This window comes from Ovis canadensis, chromosome 3, assembly GCF_042477335.2.
Source record: "Ovis canadensis isolate MfBH-ARS-UI-01 breed Bighorn chromosome 3, ARS-UI_OviCan_v2, whole genome shotgun sequence".
NCBI lineage: Eukaryota > Metazoa > Chordata > Mammalia > Artiodactyla > Bovidae > Ovis > Ovis canadensis.
The window spans coordinates 65,253,159-65,269,025 of NC_091247.1; the positions used below are offsets into that span (position 1 = coordinate 65,253,159).

General features: G+C 39.7%; 1 long non-coding RNA gene across 1 annotated transcript in view; it reads right to left on the reverse strand.

Annotated features, from left to right (window-relative positions):
• Positions 1-2,292: 2,292 nt before the first annotated feature.
• LOC138435579 (uncharacterized) overlaps positions 2,293-15,867 on the reverse strand; it is a 33,152-nt gene continuing 19,577 nt past the window's right edge. Inside the window, exon 4 of the long non-coding RNA XR_011255146.1 lies at positions 2,293-2,311. This is a non-coding gene — a long non-coding RNA (uncharacterized lncRNA). The remainder of the gene's footprint in view (positions 2,312-15,867) is intronic.

Below are 15,867 nucleotides of genomic sequence, written 5' to 3' on the forward strand. Positions count from 1 at the left end.
GGCATCACTGGGTAGGCTAGTATTACCAGGACAGACTCTCTAGACACTTTCTTTGTACACCCCAACTCTGCCAGAAGCCACCCATTTCTCATTCCCAGCTAGGGCACATAGGTCCCGAAGGTCGAGAAAACTTCTGACTCATCAGGTGTCCTAGTTCAAAACATAACATTCAGTTCTGGGGCCCTAAAACTTTGTCCCCAACACAAAGCCCCTAAATGAGCAACAAGATAAGCTGACATAACGTCTTACCAAGATGGAGTAGAAAATGTAGTACAAGGAGAAGGGCACACAGGCAGAGCCCACCCAAACCCACAGTTGAGGAGACAAAGATGAGTGTGGGGAGATACAGGCAGGCAGCTAGAATAAGCAAGACAGCTGAAGAGGAGGAGATGGCTGCATCGAAAAAGAACCTTGGAGATCTGTAGAGGAGCCCTGGAGAATTTAGCAGAGGCCTGGCCTGGGATGAAACTACCTGAGGATGGTGAAATTGACCCAAGGATTAGAGAAAACACTGCCTGGTGCCCATACAGGGCTGGGAGAGTGCCTGTTCCCACCAGCAAGACTGCAAGTCCCACAATTCACAGACCACTGTAAAGAGGGCACATAAGTGCTTGCCTCACTAGTGCGAAATAGCTGCCCTAGGCTAAATACTCCTCTGGACTTTCCAGAACTCAACTTTCCAGGTAGTTCAGTGTTAGTCACTCAGTTATTGTCCATCTCCTTGCGACCTCATGGACTGCAGCCCACCAGCATCCTCTGTCCATGAAATTCCCAAACAAGAATCTTGGAGTGGGTTGCTATTTCCTTTTCCAAGGGATCTTTCTGAACCAGGGATGGAACCCAGGTCTCCAGCATTGCAGGCAGATTCTTTACTGTCTGAGCCAGTAAAGAAACAAAAGACAAAAATAGGTATGGAAATACAAAAATAACCAGGACCCAACAGGGTAAAAGGTTACCAGATGTGCCAAGGATCTAAATGAGCAGTGAAATCAATCAATTAAAACAAACCCAAAATTGACACAAGAGTTAGTACTAAAAGACAAGGTCATTAAAACAGCTATTATAACTGTATTCTATGTGTTCAAAGAATTAAGAAGAGATATGAAAGATAAAAAGACCAAAAACTCCTAGAGATAAAAATGTACTTGGATGGAATTAATAGCATACTAGTCATTGTTTTGTAAAACCAAAAGCAGGTTCTTAGAAAAAAAAAAATCAATAAAATGGTAAATCTCCAGCTAGATTAATTAATAAAAAAGACAGTCTGAAAACACAAATCCTCACTTTTAGAAAAGGAAGAGGTGACATGACTAAGTTTTTTAGCCTACTGGAAGGATAGGGAATATTATATCAAATTTATATTGATAAATTCAATCACTTAGACAAAAATGAAAAAATTCTTCACAGAAACTATTAGAACTTGCTCAAGAAGAGAAAGATAATTCTAATAATCCTATTCATTAAAATTTTTTTTTGCAGTTTAAAACTCTCCCACAAAGAAAACTGCAAGACAAGATGGATTCACTGTTGAATTCTTCCAAACATATAAGAAAATAATACCAATTTTTACACAAACTCCTTCACAAAATTGAAGAGAAGGAAATAATTCCCATCTCATTTTACAAAGCCAGAATTACCCCAATAGCAAAACCAAAAACCAACAAGAAAACTGCAGATGAATATTCCTCATGAACATAGTTTGTTTATTTTTTTTTAAATTCCAACAAATGGAATTCTGGCCTGGAAAGACTCTGTTTGATGAACCAAATACATCAAAGCTAATGAGACATCAGAGAGTTAGGGACTTTGACTGTATCATGTTGTCAACATCTCCAGCAAAACAGCATTTTAAATAACTAAGTTTGTCCTTTCCACAAAGTCAAAAAAGCAATTCTTCTCTTTGTTCACTAAGATGACCATGTTTTGGATATGGAGAAAATATAAAGCAATGCTTTGTGCACAGATTCTGGAGTCAGACTGCTTGATACTGAGTTTCAGCTCCATCTCATTACTAGCTTTATAACTGGGGAATATGATTCAACTTCCCTGTGCAAGAATTTCATCCTATGCATCAGTTGCATTTGCTATAAAATGGTGTTCATAATATCTCTTTATCTTGAGGATGCTGTGAGGAATAAATGAGTTATTCCTTGTAGGACACATGGAACAGTAGAGAGCTACATAGAGAACTTAGTTGGTGCTTACCCAGTCTAGCCAAGGGCAGTAGTATGCTTCCCAGGTGGCTCAGCAGTAAATAATCCACCTGCCAATACAGGAGATGTGGCTTCGAACCCTGGGTCAGAAAGATCCCCTGGAGAAGGAAATGGAAAAGTCCAGTATTCTTGCCTGGGAAATCCCACAGACAGAGGAGCCTGGAGGGCTATAGCACATGGGGTCACAAAGAGTCGGACATGACTTAGCAACTAAAGAACAAAATTGTGTAAATAGCCATGAAAGACATACATTGAACTGAGTATTAGAGAAACTTCTACTGGGTGGATTTATCAGGAAGGAAGTGAGGGATGAGCACACCACCAGAAGTCATGAGTATAACAAGTACTTAGCAGCCGTTAAGATTATTGGTATATTCCAGACACTGTGATTAAGATAATATGTTTTGAATGCAGAATGTATTTTTGTGGAATGCACGTAAGGGGAAAAAAGAGGAAGGGTTACACAACATAAGAGTAAAAGCTGGAAATTGAGGACAGATGATGCAGAGCTTTGTGTGCCATGAGAAAGCAGTACAATTTGATCCTGGTCAAGATAAGAGACCATTGAGGAATTTAATGCAAGAGAGTGTCATAGCCAATATATATTTTTAAGATAATTTGGGGGCAAGTATGGAAAATCGATCCAAGAGAAGGAAGGTGAAGTCAGCAGAACTTGCTAAAGAGGCTGTATTAGTTTCCTGTTGCTTTCATAACAAATTATCAAAACATTAGTGACTTAAGACAATACAAATTTATTTGTTATCTTCCAGTTCTGGGGTTCCAAGTCTGACAGAGTTCTCATTGGGCTGAAACCAAGGTGTTGGCAAAATTGCCTGCCTTCTAGAGGCTCCCTGGTGGCTCAGATGGTAAAGAATCTGTCTGCAATGCAGGAAACCTGGGTTCGATCCCTGGGTCAGGAAGATCCCCTGGAGAAGGAATAGAAACCCACTCCAGTATTCTCACCTAGAGAATTATATGGACAGAAGAGCCTGGCGGGCTGCACACAGTCCATGGGGTTGTAAAGAATCAGACACTCCTGAGTCACTAACACTTTCACTTTTACTTTACCTCATTTCCTTAGTGTAGTGCTTATCACGTTTGCCTCTCACACAAAAGGTCCCCAGTAAAGTTGGGCTTCCCCAGCAGTTCAGACAGCAAAGAATCTGCCTGCAATGCTGGAGACATGGGTTTTAATCCCTTGGTTGGGAAGATCCCCTGGAGGAGGACACAGCAACCCGCTCTCATATTCTAGCCTGGACACTCCCCATGGACAGAGGAGCCTGGTGGGCTACAGTCCATGGGGTTGCAAAGAGTCTGACATGACTGAGCGACTAAGCACAGCACAGAGGCTCTAGGGTGGACCCATTTCCTTGTCTTTTCCAGCACCTAGAGGTCATCTGCTTTCCTTGGTTTGTGACCCTTTCCTCTGTCTTCAAAGCAGCAACAGAAGGTTAAGATTTTCTACATCAGGTCATTCTGGCTTTTTTCTATGCCTCCTCTCTTTTCCACTTTTAAAGACCACTGTGGTTAAAATGAACTCACCCGAGTTATGCAAGACAATCTCCCCATTTGGGGATCAGCTTATCAGTGATCTTACTTCCCCTTTGCCATGTAGCATAATCACAGGGCCTGGAGACTAAGACATGAACACCTTTCAGGGGCCATTACTCTTCCCATCACAGAAATTATTACAAAATCTCAGATAGGACGTTATAAGGGCCTAAATAAAGGTTGTTACAAAAGAAATAGATAGGAGGGAACCTATTAATATTTAATATTAATATTAAAGAGTGTTTAGTTCCCTTGTAACTCACATGCCATAGGGCAACTAAGCCCAAGTACCACAACTACTAAGTCCATGCTCTGGAGCCTGTGAACAGCAGCTACTGAGCCTATCCACACACCGCAGCTACTAAAGCCTACATGCTTAGAGCCCATGCTCTGCAACAAGAGGAGCCACAGCAAAAGAAGACCCAGTGCAGCAAAAAATAAAGATTTTTTTAAAAGAGTACATATATTCATATGGGGGAGGGTTGGGGTGGACAGAAGGCATGAGGGAGAGAAGGAGATTAAGGATGTTTCCTAATTGGTTAAATTTGAAAAAAAAAAAATCTTGGTGAAATCTTATACCTTTATTCTGTGGGAAAGATTGAAAGCAGGAGGAGAAGGGGGTGATAGAGGATGAGATGGTAGGATGGCATCCCTGACTCAATGGACAGGAGTCTGAGCAAATGCAGGGAGATGGTAAAGGACAAGGAAGCTTGGCATGCTACAGTTCATGGGGGTCACAAAAAGTCGGACACGACTTAGTAACTGAACAACAACATTCTGAATTCAGTTTTCAGTATGTGAATATAAAGATCTCATGGAAAATGAAGGGTGAAATGTCCAAAAGGTTACTGGAAATTGGAACTGAAGTTCAGAAAAGCAGTAATGCTGATGACCTAGATCTGAACACTGGCATGTACAATAATATTTGAAGTCTCTGAGTAGCTTGCTGTGAGTTACAAAGTTCACTGAATACATCTGCACACATATTCACACTCAATACCAGCAGCTTTCATTGGTACAAGTGGATGTTTAACATGAAAATATGACATATCCTATAAATAAATTGCAAGTGATCTACTATACATACAGCTGAATCTTGGCCAGTAGTTCATAAGAGTAGCAAAGACAGGAATCTAAGGGTGAATCCCCACAGAGGTGGCCATCCCAAGTCCAAAGAAGGCAGAAATGAGGTCAGGATGTGTTCTAGCTTAGAAGCAGGGAACTGCCACATGGAATGCAATCTGTGACTTTCCAGCTCCAGGTTCTCATGTTTTGTCTCTCACTGAAACACTTTTGAGAATATATATATATATATATATATATATCCCACTGGAAACCAGGTTTCTATTTAAGAATTATGGCATCTCCCTATTTTTGTGAGCGGCTTTATCTATGTATATCTTAAAAAGACATTGTATATGGGAAATCTCGGCAACTTCCCTTTGAATTTTCTGTGAGCCTAAAATTGTTTTTAAAAAGAGTCTTTTAAGAAAAGTTAATATCTGAGGCATAATGACATATTGATTCAGAATATTTCTCCCAAAGCTCCATGGTTTTAAGAATATTCATTTCATTAATTAAGAAACACAGGTGGCATGATACTGGTAATATACCAACAAATAAGGGTGACTTTAAAAACCTCTCAGAGAAAAGGCTGGAGGTATTATACAGGTCTGTTAATTCACAGCACTGTAAATGGTATACCAGAAAAACCTTAAGGAATGAAGCATCCTGTAACAAAAATTTAGAGTTCCATGTAAGTGGCTGGGGGTGGTTGAGAAGGCAGGATGGAAATGTCCATTTAAATATAGGATCTTGATTAATTTTCTTCGATAGTGGAACCATAATAACCAAAAATAAGCTCGCTGGTGTAGCTGTGGTGACATATGAGTTGGAACGCATGGCATGTACAAAGGTGAGTAATAAAAGTGAAGCAAACGAGCGAAAATATATCAAAAGTGACGAAAATTATATGTTTTCATTGTTAAGAGATGTAGTGAAACTCTCATCTGGCAAATTCCAATTCAGCATTTCCTTGATATATCTTTTATAATTTTCACTCTAATTATAATGAAAATCATTTTTCAATGTAATTTTGCAATAAAAATGTTTTTTATTTCTCATTACATAAGAACATGATCTGGTACAGTTCCTGAGCAGGCTTACAATATGCACGCTCTATCTTCCCTTTCTTACCATTTAATCTCTTCATAGTCTACAGATGTCAAGAGGTTCAGATTAAGCTTGTTAAAGATCTGCTTCACTCGAACTCACTGATGATTATTTATTTAGCAGTTTTATGTAACCCTGTCATTGATAAGCACTCTATTAATTTGCCGAGGGACAAATCAACACTAGTTATTTTTCTACCGGCTATTAGACTCCGTGCTGCTGTTTGTTACAAACCACTTGCCAGTTAATTATAAATTATGGGTCCTCTTTGCCTATATTAATTGATATCTCCTCTGCCTTTGTAATACTAGACAAATAAATTGAAGGCAAGATTTATTAAGCAGTGTATGTCTTGTGTCTCTTGATTAGTATTCTTTACTTTTTTTTAACATTTATACTTGTTTATACAGATTTGACAGACCGATGCATTACAGAAATGATCTTTGGTGTTTTTTCAGTAAAGAAAGAAAAGATTTAATAAGCTTCCTACAAATTTATTTCAAATCACCCACAATTCAGTGTAAGCAATTCCTAAAATGTCTTTTGCTTTTGTGCTTACAGACTGGTAACAGCAGTTTCTCAATTATGCAAAAGCTAATATTCAAATGGTTTTAAAGTCTATATACATAGTTGCCATAAGACAAATAAATATGATGCATATATATATATACCTTAAAGTCTGTATCACTTTACACATGCAATATCTAATGTCTCTTCATCTTATTGAATGTATACATTCTATTACACATGCTCTTACATATGTATGAGATATGTTTTCTCTACTTTTCTCATTTAAACAATCTGTAGGTGTAACACGTAGTGACAAAACAACAAACAGTAGCCATTTTTAATTTTCAGAAGCATAAATTCTAGATGGCAATTGTCACAGGACATGTACCTTTCCAAGTATACCCCACAGAAAATCTGGAGTCAGATTTCGGTCAGGTAGGAAGAAAAAGAACATTTTATAAAAAGAGTCTTCATTTGTTTGCTCCCTGGACAGTGTCAAACATAGAAGAATTGCAAATTTAATGGAAGGATTACTCCAGAGGGTCATTGGACTCTATTCTGATTTCAGAGGGGTTTAGAATCTAGTTATCTGCCAAAAATTCTGAGTCTCTAAAATCCTAATTTTGTATATAATTTCTCCATGTAATTGACAGTTTTGACCCAAGTTGTGTTTGCAATATCTTGGATTCCTAATAAGTCCCTATCTGACATAAATTCAGAAAATGGACAGCTTGCCCATTGGAGTAGGCGGGTTGTTTTTCCATTAGTTCTCATAGGAAAGGAGAGATATATTGGTCAAGCAAATCTTTTCCTATTTTCAACTCACACATAATTGAATCCCTTCTTCAACAAATTCATGTTTGAAGATTTAAAGACTCCCCAATTAGAATTTAGAGGAAGTCTTCAGAGTAAAATAAGCTAGCTCATTCAGAAAACATGCGCTCTGCTAATGTGTTGTGAAGCTGACCTTGAGCCACTTTTTAATAATGAGATTTCAAGAATCATCTCTTCCTATATACCATACTACCTTTTGTTAGCTGTTTCTGGGCACACCTCCCAGTGGATGTCATAAGTGATAGAATTTCCTGATAGCCTTGATTTATTGGATTATGCAGAAAATAAGCTGTTAATCAGCCCTCACCATGTATTCTTTTGTCTGTATATCCTCCATGTTACCCTTCCTACCATTTACCATCTCACTGCTCAAAATCTCTGCCTGTCATGGACAAACAAGATCAGGGAGGAGTAAGATTTAAGTTAGTAGTCACAATGTGAAATTAGTTTGATTAGCAGTGGATTGGAGTTGACACTAACCTCTCAAATAAATCATTTTCGATTGTTCATGTTTCATATATTCACATCACTTTTGAACCCAACCACATGGTCAATCTATTGCTTGTTGAACCACAGTGTATTATTTTTAATGCTTCATACTATTTTATCCTAACCCAGTGGCTCTCAACTGGGGGCAATTTTACTCCCTAGGGAACATTTGGTAAGGTCTGGAGACATTTATGGGGAAGGAGAGGTACTTCTATGGACATCTAGTGGGTAAAGAACAGAGATAATGCTAAACATTTACAGAGCACAGGATAACCCCCAAAACAAAGAGTTAAATAGTCCCAAATGTCAATAGGGATGAGGCTAAGAAGCCCTACTCTAATCCCTGGAAATAAATCTTAACTTTCTTTCTTGAAGAAATAATGATCAGTCAGCCACAAATTTGGAGGGAGAAACTTTAGAAATCTAGTCCTGACTACATTTTCTTACGTTGTGTTCTAAGTCGCTTCAGTTGTGTTCAACTCTTTACAATCCTATCAACTGTAGCCTACCAGGCTCCTCTGTCTATGGGATTCTCTAGGCAGCTGGAGCGGGTTTACTATGCCCTCCTCCAGGTGATCTTCCCCACCCAGGGATTGAACCCGCATCCCTTATGTCTCCTGCATTGGCAAGTGGGTTCTTTACCATTAGCACCACCTGGAAAGCCCTTTCTTACTTTGGGTGACCCAGAGACATTGCCTTATGCACCCACTGATAAAGACTTGAGGGGCTCAGACAACACTGGGTTTAAAATGCTCACACTAAGGAACTGAAGTGAAGAGAAGCTTCTGTGAAGCTTGCTGTGCGTTTCCTCATGAAAACATTATCAGAAATGCACTGAAGGGAAACATTAAATTCAGTTCTATTCAAGTCAGTTGAACTAGGAGCTCTGAATTGCTCAGCAGTAGGACAAGGAGGAGCTATGAGTTCCAGGTCATGGTGAAATGGAGCAGAACCTTGTGGCCCTTATACCCACCCCCACCACCCCATGTCCTCAGTCTGCCTTTTGTCTGAGGAAAAACTTTAGCCAAAATACAAGTTTAATCAGAGAAGTGAGAAAATGCAGAAATAAAGGAAAACAGTCAAAAGAGATCAAATAATAATAATTTAGTCATTAAACAAAGTCAAGGATCTTTAGTTCCTTCTCAAAGGCTACAGACAATATCCTGAGCCATATTCCTTGAGCTCTTATAGATATTAAAATGCCCACCAGGTAGAAGAAGCTTCCTACAAGATGACAGGACTGGAGCCATGACATAGCAGTCACAATTCTGAGAGCTGGCCTCAAAGAAATTGAAACAAACTGACCCTGGAGTTGAAGAGTAACTGTACTGAAAACACTCGAGATGACACTGATCAGCCCACCACACTACTGATGAAGATTAGTCAGCACTGTCTGTGCCGTTTCTACATGGAGCCCCCTCCCTCCACCTCTCAAATCTCTTGCTCACTGATTGTCAGTTGAGGGGAGTCAGCCTTTGGACAGGAGTCTACCCCACCCCAAAACCCATTGCTAGCATCCAAAATACAGCTAACTTTCCTTTCCACCAACCGTGCCTCCTTATTGGCTTTTAAGCAGCAAGCAGCTGGACCCCCACCTTCAGTCACAATGGAGGCAATCGGGTCACTGAGGGCAAATGCAGTAGAGAAAGCACGGTGGACAAAAGGAAAGGAAGTAGATTTTAGTGCACCTGGGAAAATATAAACATTTACTAACGTGAGCTCTAAATGTTTTCATTCAACAATTGTTTACTGACATCCAGCGGGTATATAGTACTATGTAACGTAACAGTTGTCTTAAACCTTCATAGCTCCACCCCAAAAGTACCTTTAGCATATAATCATGCATAATGATATATACACAGTATATGTAAATCCACATTTTCAATATTAGAAAAATATAATTTCTCGTCTAAAAATCTAGATATTCTAATATTATCTAATGTTCTCATATTATCAAACATGCTCTTCCTAACCCTTGATGCATAAATGTCACTTTGAAGAGTGACTTGACGGACGTGAGTCTGATTGAACTCCGGGAGATGGTGATGGACAGGGAGGCCTAGCGTGCTATGATTCATGGGGTCGCAGAGTCGGACACGACTGAGCAACTGAACTGAACTGAACTGAACAGTGCTGCACTAGGAGTCACAAATTCAGTTCTTCGTATGTAGACCACCAGTTGGTGGTCTTCGTGAGGTCAGCAGCTACATCTTTTTCCTTTTCCTTTGTGTTACTAGGGCTCACAACAAAACAGGGACTCAATACCTGTTTTATTTGATGAATAGAATTTGTCTATAAGGAGTTGATTCAGTTAGATGGAATATGACAGGTGCACCCATAGCTAACTATACTATAAGGTGGAATTTTAACACAGTAGTGATTAAGAAAAAAGCAGATTTGCTTCTGTCATAGACATTTCCAAGACTTACTCTGAAGCTTGACAGAGACGTGCACAAATTTTCCTTCTATTAATATTTCTAATTCTTAGGTGGTCCTTGGAAGATGATCACAAAATAGTGCTCAATTAAGTTTTATAAGATTTAATTAGCTGATTCCGTATTGCATATAAATCTAACATTGGACTCCTCTGGACTTCTAGATTCCTCTAGGATCAAGATGAAACCATTCAATTAGGAATCACATATACCCCTCTCTCTCCAAAATGAGTTTAATTCTTTATTTAAGTCAAGCAGGATTCTTTGGCTTATCCCTTCTTAAACTAATAAGCTTTTTCAATCAATCTGTAACCATGGTTGACATATCATCAAATACATTTATCATGCAAAAATTTTAGCCATTATCATGGCACTTTTAAAGTCATTTGGAAAAACTTGGTATGCTTGGTATGCCATTTGGTATTGTTTTGTTTGTTGGAGTTTATGAACCAGTGGACTGAACCAAAAGGTGAGTATAGTCTCACTTTGGACAAGCAGGGAATTTTCTGCATATTGAATAAGTCAACACTACCCTACTTCTGCAACAAATTAATTTTACTGATTTACTCATTAGTTAAACTTGCAAGTGTTTTGTAACATGGAACCTCCTTACTCACCAATAATACTGAAGGGAACCTGAGTGACTCTTGAATGTAAGTCCTCTATGAAATAAGTTGAAGGAATGACCTCTTACTGATGGAGACTTTAGCTTTCTCTCTTACCTTAGAAGACCAAGCCTGTTATATGGCACATTGCCTCTTTTCCTTAATATCATTAAACTTGTGTGACATTCACTGCACACTTACTATGTTCAATGAGTTGCAATTTCATAGAATCTGCCATTCCTGGAGAAAACTGCTTCCCCAAATGGTCTGAACGCACAGATACTGTCCAGTCAGAAAGCCGTCAGATAAAGTCTTTCCTTTGTATAGCTTGCTGAATGTAACTATTGATGATAGAACTGTGAAACTGTATTACCCCAAATTACTGAGCAATATCTGCTTATTGACTTAATAAACACTAATATGGATTGAATGTCTAGCACATAGTACACTGTATATAATAACACACCAAAAATATCCTATTATTATCTCTATCTTAAAGGTAAGGAAATAGGAACGAGAGATTAAATATCTTGCTACAGTAGGTCACAAGGCATAAGAAGGAGCAGGTACCCTGAGGGGCAGAATCTGCACTTATTTAGAGATACATATAATACTAAAGTCATTATTACATGAAAAACCAGTCCACTTTAAAAACCAATGTACATCTGATGGGGCTTTAGAGTTTGATTGCAGAATTCTCTGAAAGAGGGTTATTTGGGATGTAATTAACATGACAAGGGAAAGACAAGTTTAGCAAAAAGCTCACTTTGAGTGGATAAATTTCTCTTTCTCCTCTTCTTCTTCTTCTTTTTTTTTTTTTTTTAACAAGAAAGCCTTGATAAAAAGCACGTAAAATAACTGCTGACTGAGTGGAGCTCTTGAGCTAAGGGCTTGTGCTATGAAAATTCTACTTTGTCTAGCAAACACTATCAGACAGAAACCTTGAAAGAGGAACATTTATTTTTCTCATTTTCTAAAACAACAACAATAACAACAACAAACCCACCAGCTCTGACCCCATGACCTTCCTGATAACAGGGAAAGACACACACGGGAAGGAGGAATTCAGAAGCCAGCTTCTACTCTGCCAGTGGGAGCTCTTGTTCCCAGCAGCTGCATTTCAGTAGGGAGGTGAGTGGATACATGGGCAGGATTAATTGAGAGGCACTTCTGGGTGTAAGCTTCAGAAAAGTAACCCAAATCCTCTGTACACTAATCAATTACAAAGTCCTCCTTGATAATTCAGTTGGTAAAGAATCCACCTGGAATACAGGAGACCCTGGTTTGATTCCTGGGTTGGGAAAATCCCCTGGAGAAGGGAAAGGCTACCCACCCCAGTATTCTGGCCTGAAGAATTTCATGGGGGGTCTCAAAGAGTTGGACACGACTGGGCAACTTTTACTTTCACTTTCCCACAGTGAAAACAGGGATTTCATGTCACCATCTCTTCTGTCACAAATAGAACACATGACTATATACTAATCCTCTCATTTTCTAAACACAGCCACATTCAAGAGTGAAACTTGCTGCTCAGTCATTCTGTTTCTTTGTGACTCCATGTAGTATAGCCCTCAAGGCTCCTCTGTCCGTGGGATTTCCCAGGCAAGAACACTTGAGTGGGTTGCCATTTCCTTCTCTAGGAGATCTTCCTGACCCAAGGATCAAACCCAGGTATCCTATATTGTAGGCAGATTCTTAACCGTTTGAGCCACCAGGGAAACCCCAGTCACATTCAAGAAGAAATCAAATGCAGTGACTGGTATTAACATGATTTGGAGGAAACTGCGATTGCTTCTAAAAGGCTACAGTTGAGTGATGGAGACCAAGGGCTCTGGAGTAGAACAAAACCTTCCTCAAATAGTAACTCAGCAATCTACTGACTGTGTAATATTGGGTCATTATACCTCTCTGAGTGGCTGCTTTTCCTCTTTAAAATAAATGTAATTCTTACGGGTCCAGATTTGAGAGGATTAAATGAGACAACATGGGAGCACATTGCTTGGCATACAGTGGAGTATGAAAAAAAAAATGTGAATTTTATTATTACATTAGTCCAGATCCTCCAAGAAACAGATGCCAAGATGGGATTCAATGTGTAAGAAATTTATTAGAGGAAACATCTGTGAAAGAAAATGGAGAGAGAGGCTGGAGAGACAGTGGAGCCTTCAAGACATGATACAGTGACCACGAGTGAAGGAGAGATGCAAGGAGAAGACGACTGACTGAGAGAATCTCAAGCCGCCATGCATCCATTTCTAAGGAAAGTCTAGTAAGCCATCATGTGGTCCTTGCGCCTAATTTGCCCATCAGAGGATTCTGACTCTACTAGGAAGGAACCTGCTTCATTAACAGGGTCAGGCTAAGTCAGGCTAGAAGCAGCCTGTGAAAAGCACAGACTGTCACAGACTACACTGGATCACCAGTGTAGCATCTGAGGTTCTAGATCAGTTATGTTCCTGTCATCAAAGAGGTATGTTCTCATGGTAACCACAAGTATTATTCAGTGCAAATCTTTGGGCAGACCACATGTTACTGCTTCAGAAAAAGCAGAGGACGCAAATAAATAAACAAATTGGAACAATGGTACACACAGGGTGCTGTGTTCAGTCACATCCAACTCTTTGCAACCCCCTGGACAGTCACCCGTCAGGTTCCTCTGTCCATGGGATTTCCCGCCCAGTCCTTGATGGGTTACCATTTCCTCCTCCAGGGGATCTTCCCCACCCAGGGATCAAAGCTGTGTCTCCTGCATCTCCTGCCTTGGCAGGGAGATTCTTTACCACTGAATCACCACGGAAGCCCACATATAGAGTACTATATAATATAAAGCAATGACAAAGTCAGGGCACCTTTTAGGTTATGTGTTTATTACAAAGATGGAAAGAAAGTCACAGGAATATAAAGGGATGCCATTACAAATTCTAAGATGATTCTTACTCTGATTAAAAGCAAGTTATAAAAGCAAACAATTCTTCAAAACTGCTTTTTGTCAATCCCTTCCAGCTTAGAACTGACTTTCACAAACAGCTAGATTTCCATAAATCTATTATTATTCATTTTTTCCCTTCTGATTACATGATTATGTAGGTTTCAGCTTGTTTTCTGGTCTTGCACCTCTTTGAGAATCTGAGGAAAGTGTTCATCTTCTCTAGCACCCCTAAAGTGCACAGACATCCATGCAAAATAAAGGGTACAGTTCCAGAGGGCTTGTGAATCCTCTAAAATCCATCGCTGCAAGGCTTAACAGGACTTAGTGCCTAAATCTATAAAGGTGTTAACCTATATGCTTGTAAACAATCTTATAATGCTTGGACTAGGTTCTTCTGTGGGTTAAGACAACCAACCAGATATTTCTATGATGGCATCTTGCTTTTTGAGTTCAACATCTCAGTGCACACTAAGGTGTCACACTAAGGCATCACAACCAAGCCATACTGAACTGGAACACCGTACACGGATATACTGATACATTTCATAAGCAGTGTGCTTGCTTGGGTAAGGAGGTCTTCCTTATCCCTTTGTTTCCCTACACAAGGTGTCAGTTTGGGATGGAGGTCCACACACTCGAGGACATTCAATTACACTTCAAGATCCTTCATTTTAATATATTCGAATTTAATATTACACTTCAGTTCTGAGTCTAGCATGATAAACGTCAGTCACCTCACATTTGGCTCTCTCTGCCTTAGTTAAGTGTTTATGTTTTAGACTCCAGCCCCCTTCTCTCCTTAGATGTCCATGGTTCCAATTGCTCTCCTGTAGTTCATCAACCTATCACCTTTCTGGGAGGAATTATAAATAAGAGGGACAAATGTATGTGTGTGTTGGAGGGGGTGAATAAAGGAAGTCGCTTAAGAAAATTCGGCCACTATTAGGAATGTACTTGAGCCTGGATTCTCCGGCAGAAACTGTGTGAAAAACAACATTCATCACATCACTAGTGCTGGACCCACACAATACCTGTGCGCAAGGGGGTGAATTAATTATTTTGCAGGGAGCCAACTATTTTTCTAGCAGTGGATGCCTCCAATTACTCAGTCTTCAAAGCGCCTGCCCAGCCTGGCTGCCTTAACTCTTCATTTTCTTTCTTTTGGAGGGATTCAAGCCAACACTTCAACCTGGCAGTCTTTTCAGTAAAGAACATAGGAAATGACAGAGGTCTGGAAGAATACATTTCCGCCAAAGCTGGTGACCAATTAGTTGCTTGCCACTGACTGTCATTTCCCTGCTATGAGTGCTATGTTCTTGTAGCTTGGTGATAGACACACTGTTTATTTTCCACTTTACAGTCTTTGCTGATACTCCGAGTCCCACACAGCTGCCTTTAATGCTGCTCTCCTAGAAAGCTGGTGACAGGGGAAAAGATAAAAGGTATGTGAGAGTGGCTAAATGGCAACCCTGAGCAGAGTTGTCTTGGGTGTACAGCAAAGAGAACAGTTATTTCACTCCCTCACCTTTTATTTTAATGCTTCCAAATGAAACTGTGGAAGACACCCAGTCCATGAGGCTAACGCTGAAAGACATAAGCACTGTGGCTAAAGACTTTGTGAGGGTTATTAAGCTGTTGACAATATGAAAATCAGACACAGTCACCACTGGCTCCATAATTGTCTCCTGTTGACGAGCAACTTTCCCTCCACACCACCCCCCCCCACCCAACTTTTATGATTCATCATATTTATTTTTCGTTTCCTCAAGCAACATTTTTTATTAGTTGCACACCCACTGCAGAAATTTAATTTCTGCAAGAGAACAACAAAGCAGTTGATTATTATTATGGAGAATCTGGTACAACATCCAGTGAAATAAAATCTATAAGGCATTAAAATGACAGATTAGGCAAGAGCTGTATTCATTTACAAGTGTTAGAACATCATGCTAATGACTCACAAGCACAACATAAAATGAAAATCAACTCTTTCATGCTGCTTTACGGAGGAACACTGCAAAGCTCGCAGGAACAGAAGCCAGAGTCGCTGTGAAAGAGGCACTGTCCTTTTGTGGTGCGCTCACGGGTTCATCCTTGACGAAACACAAATAAACACACTCCTCTCATGC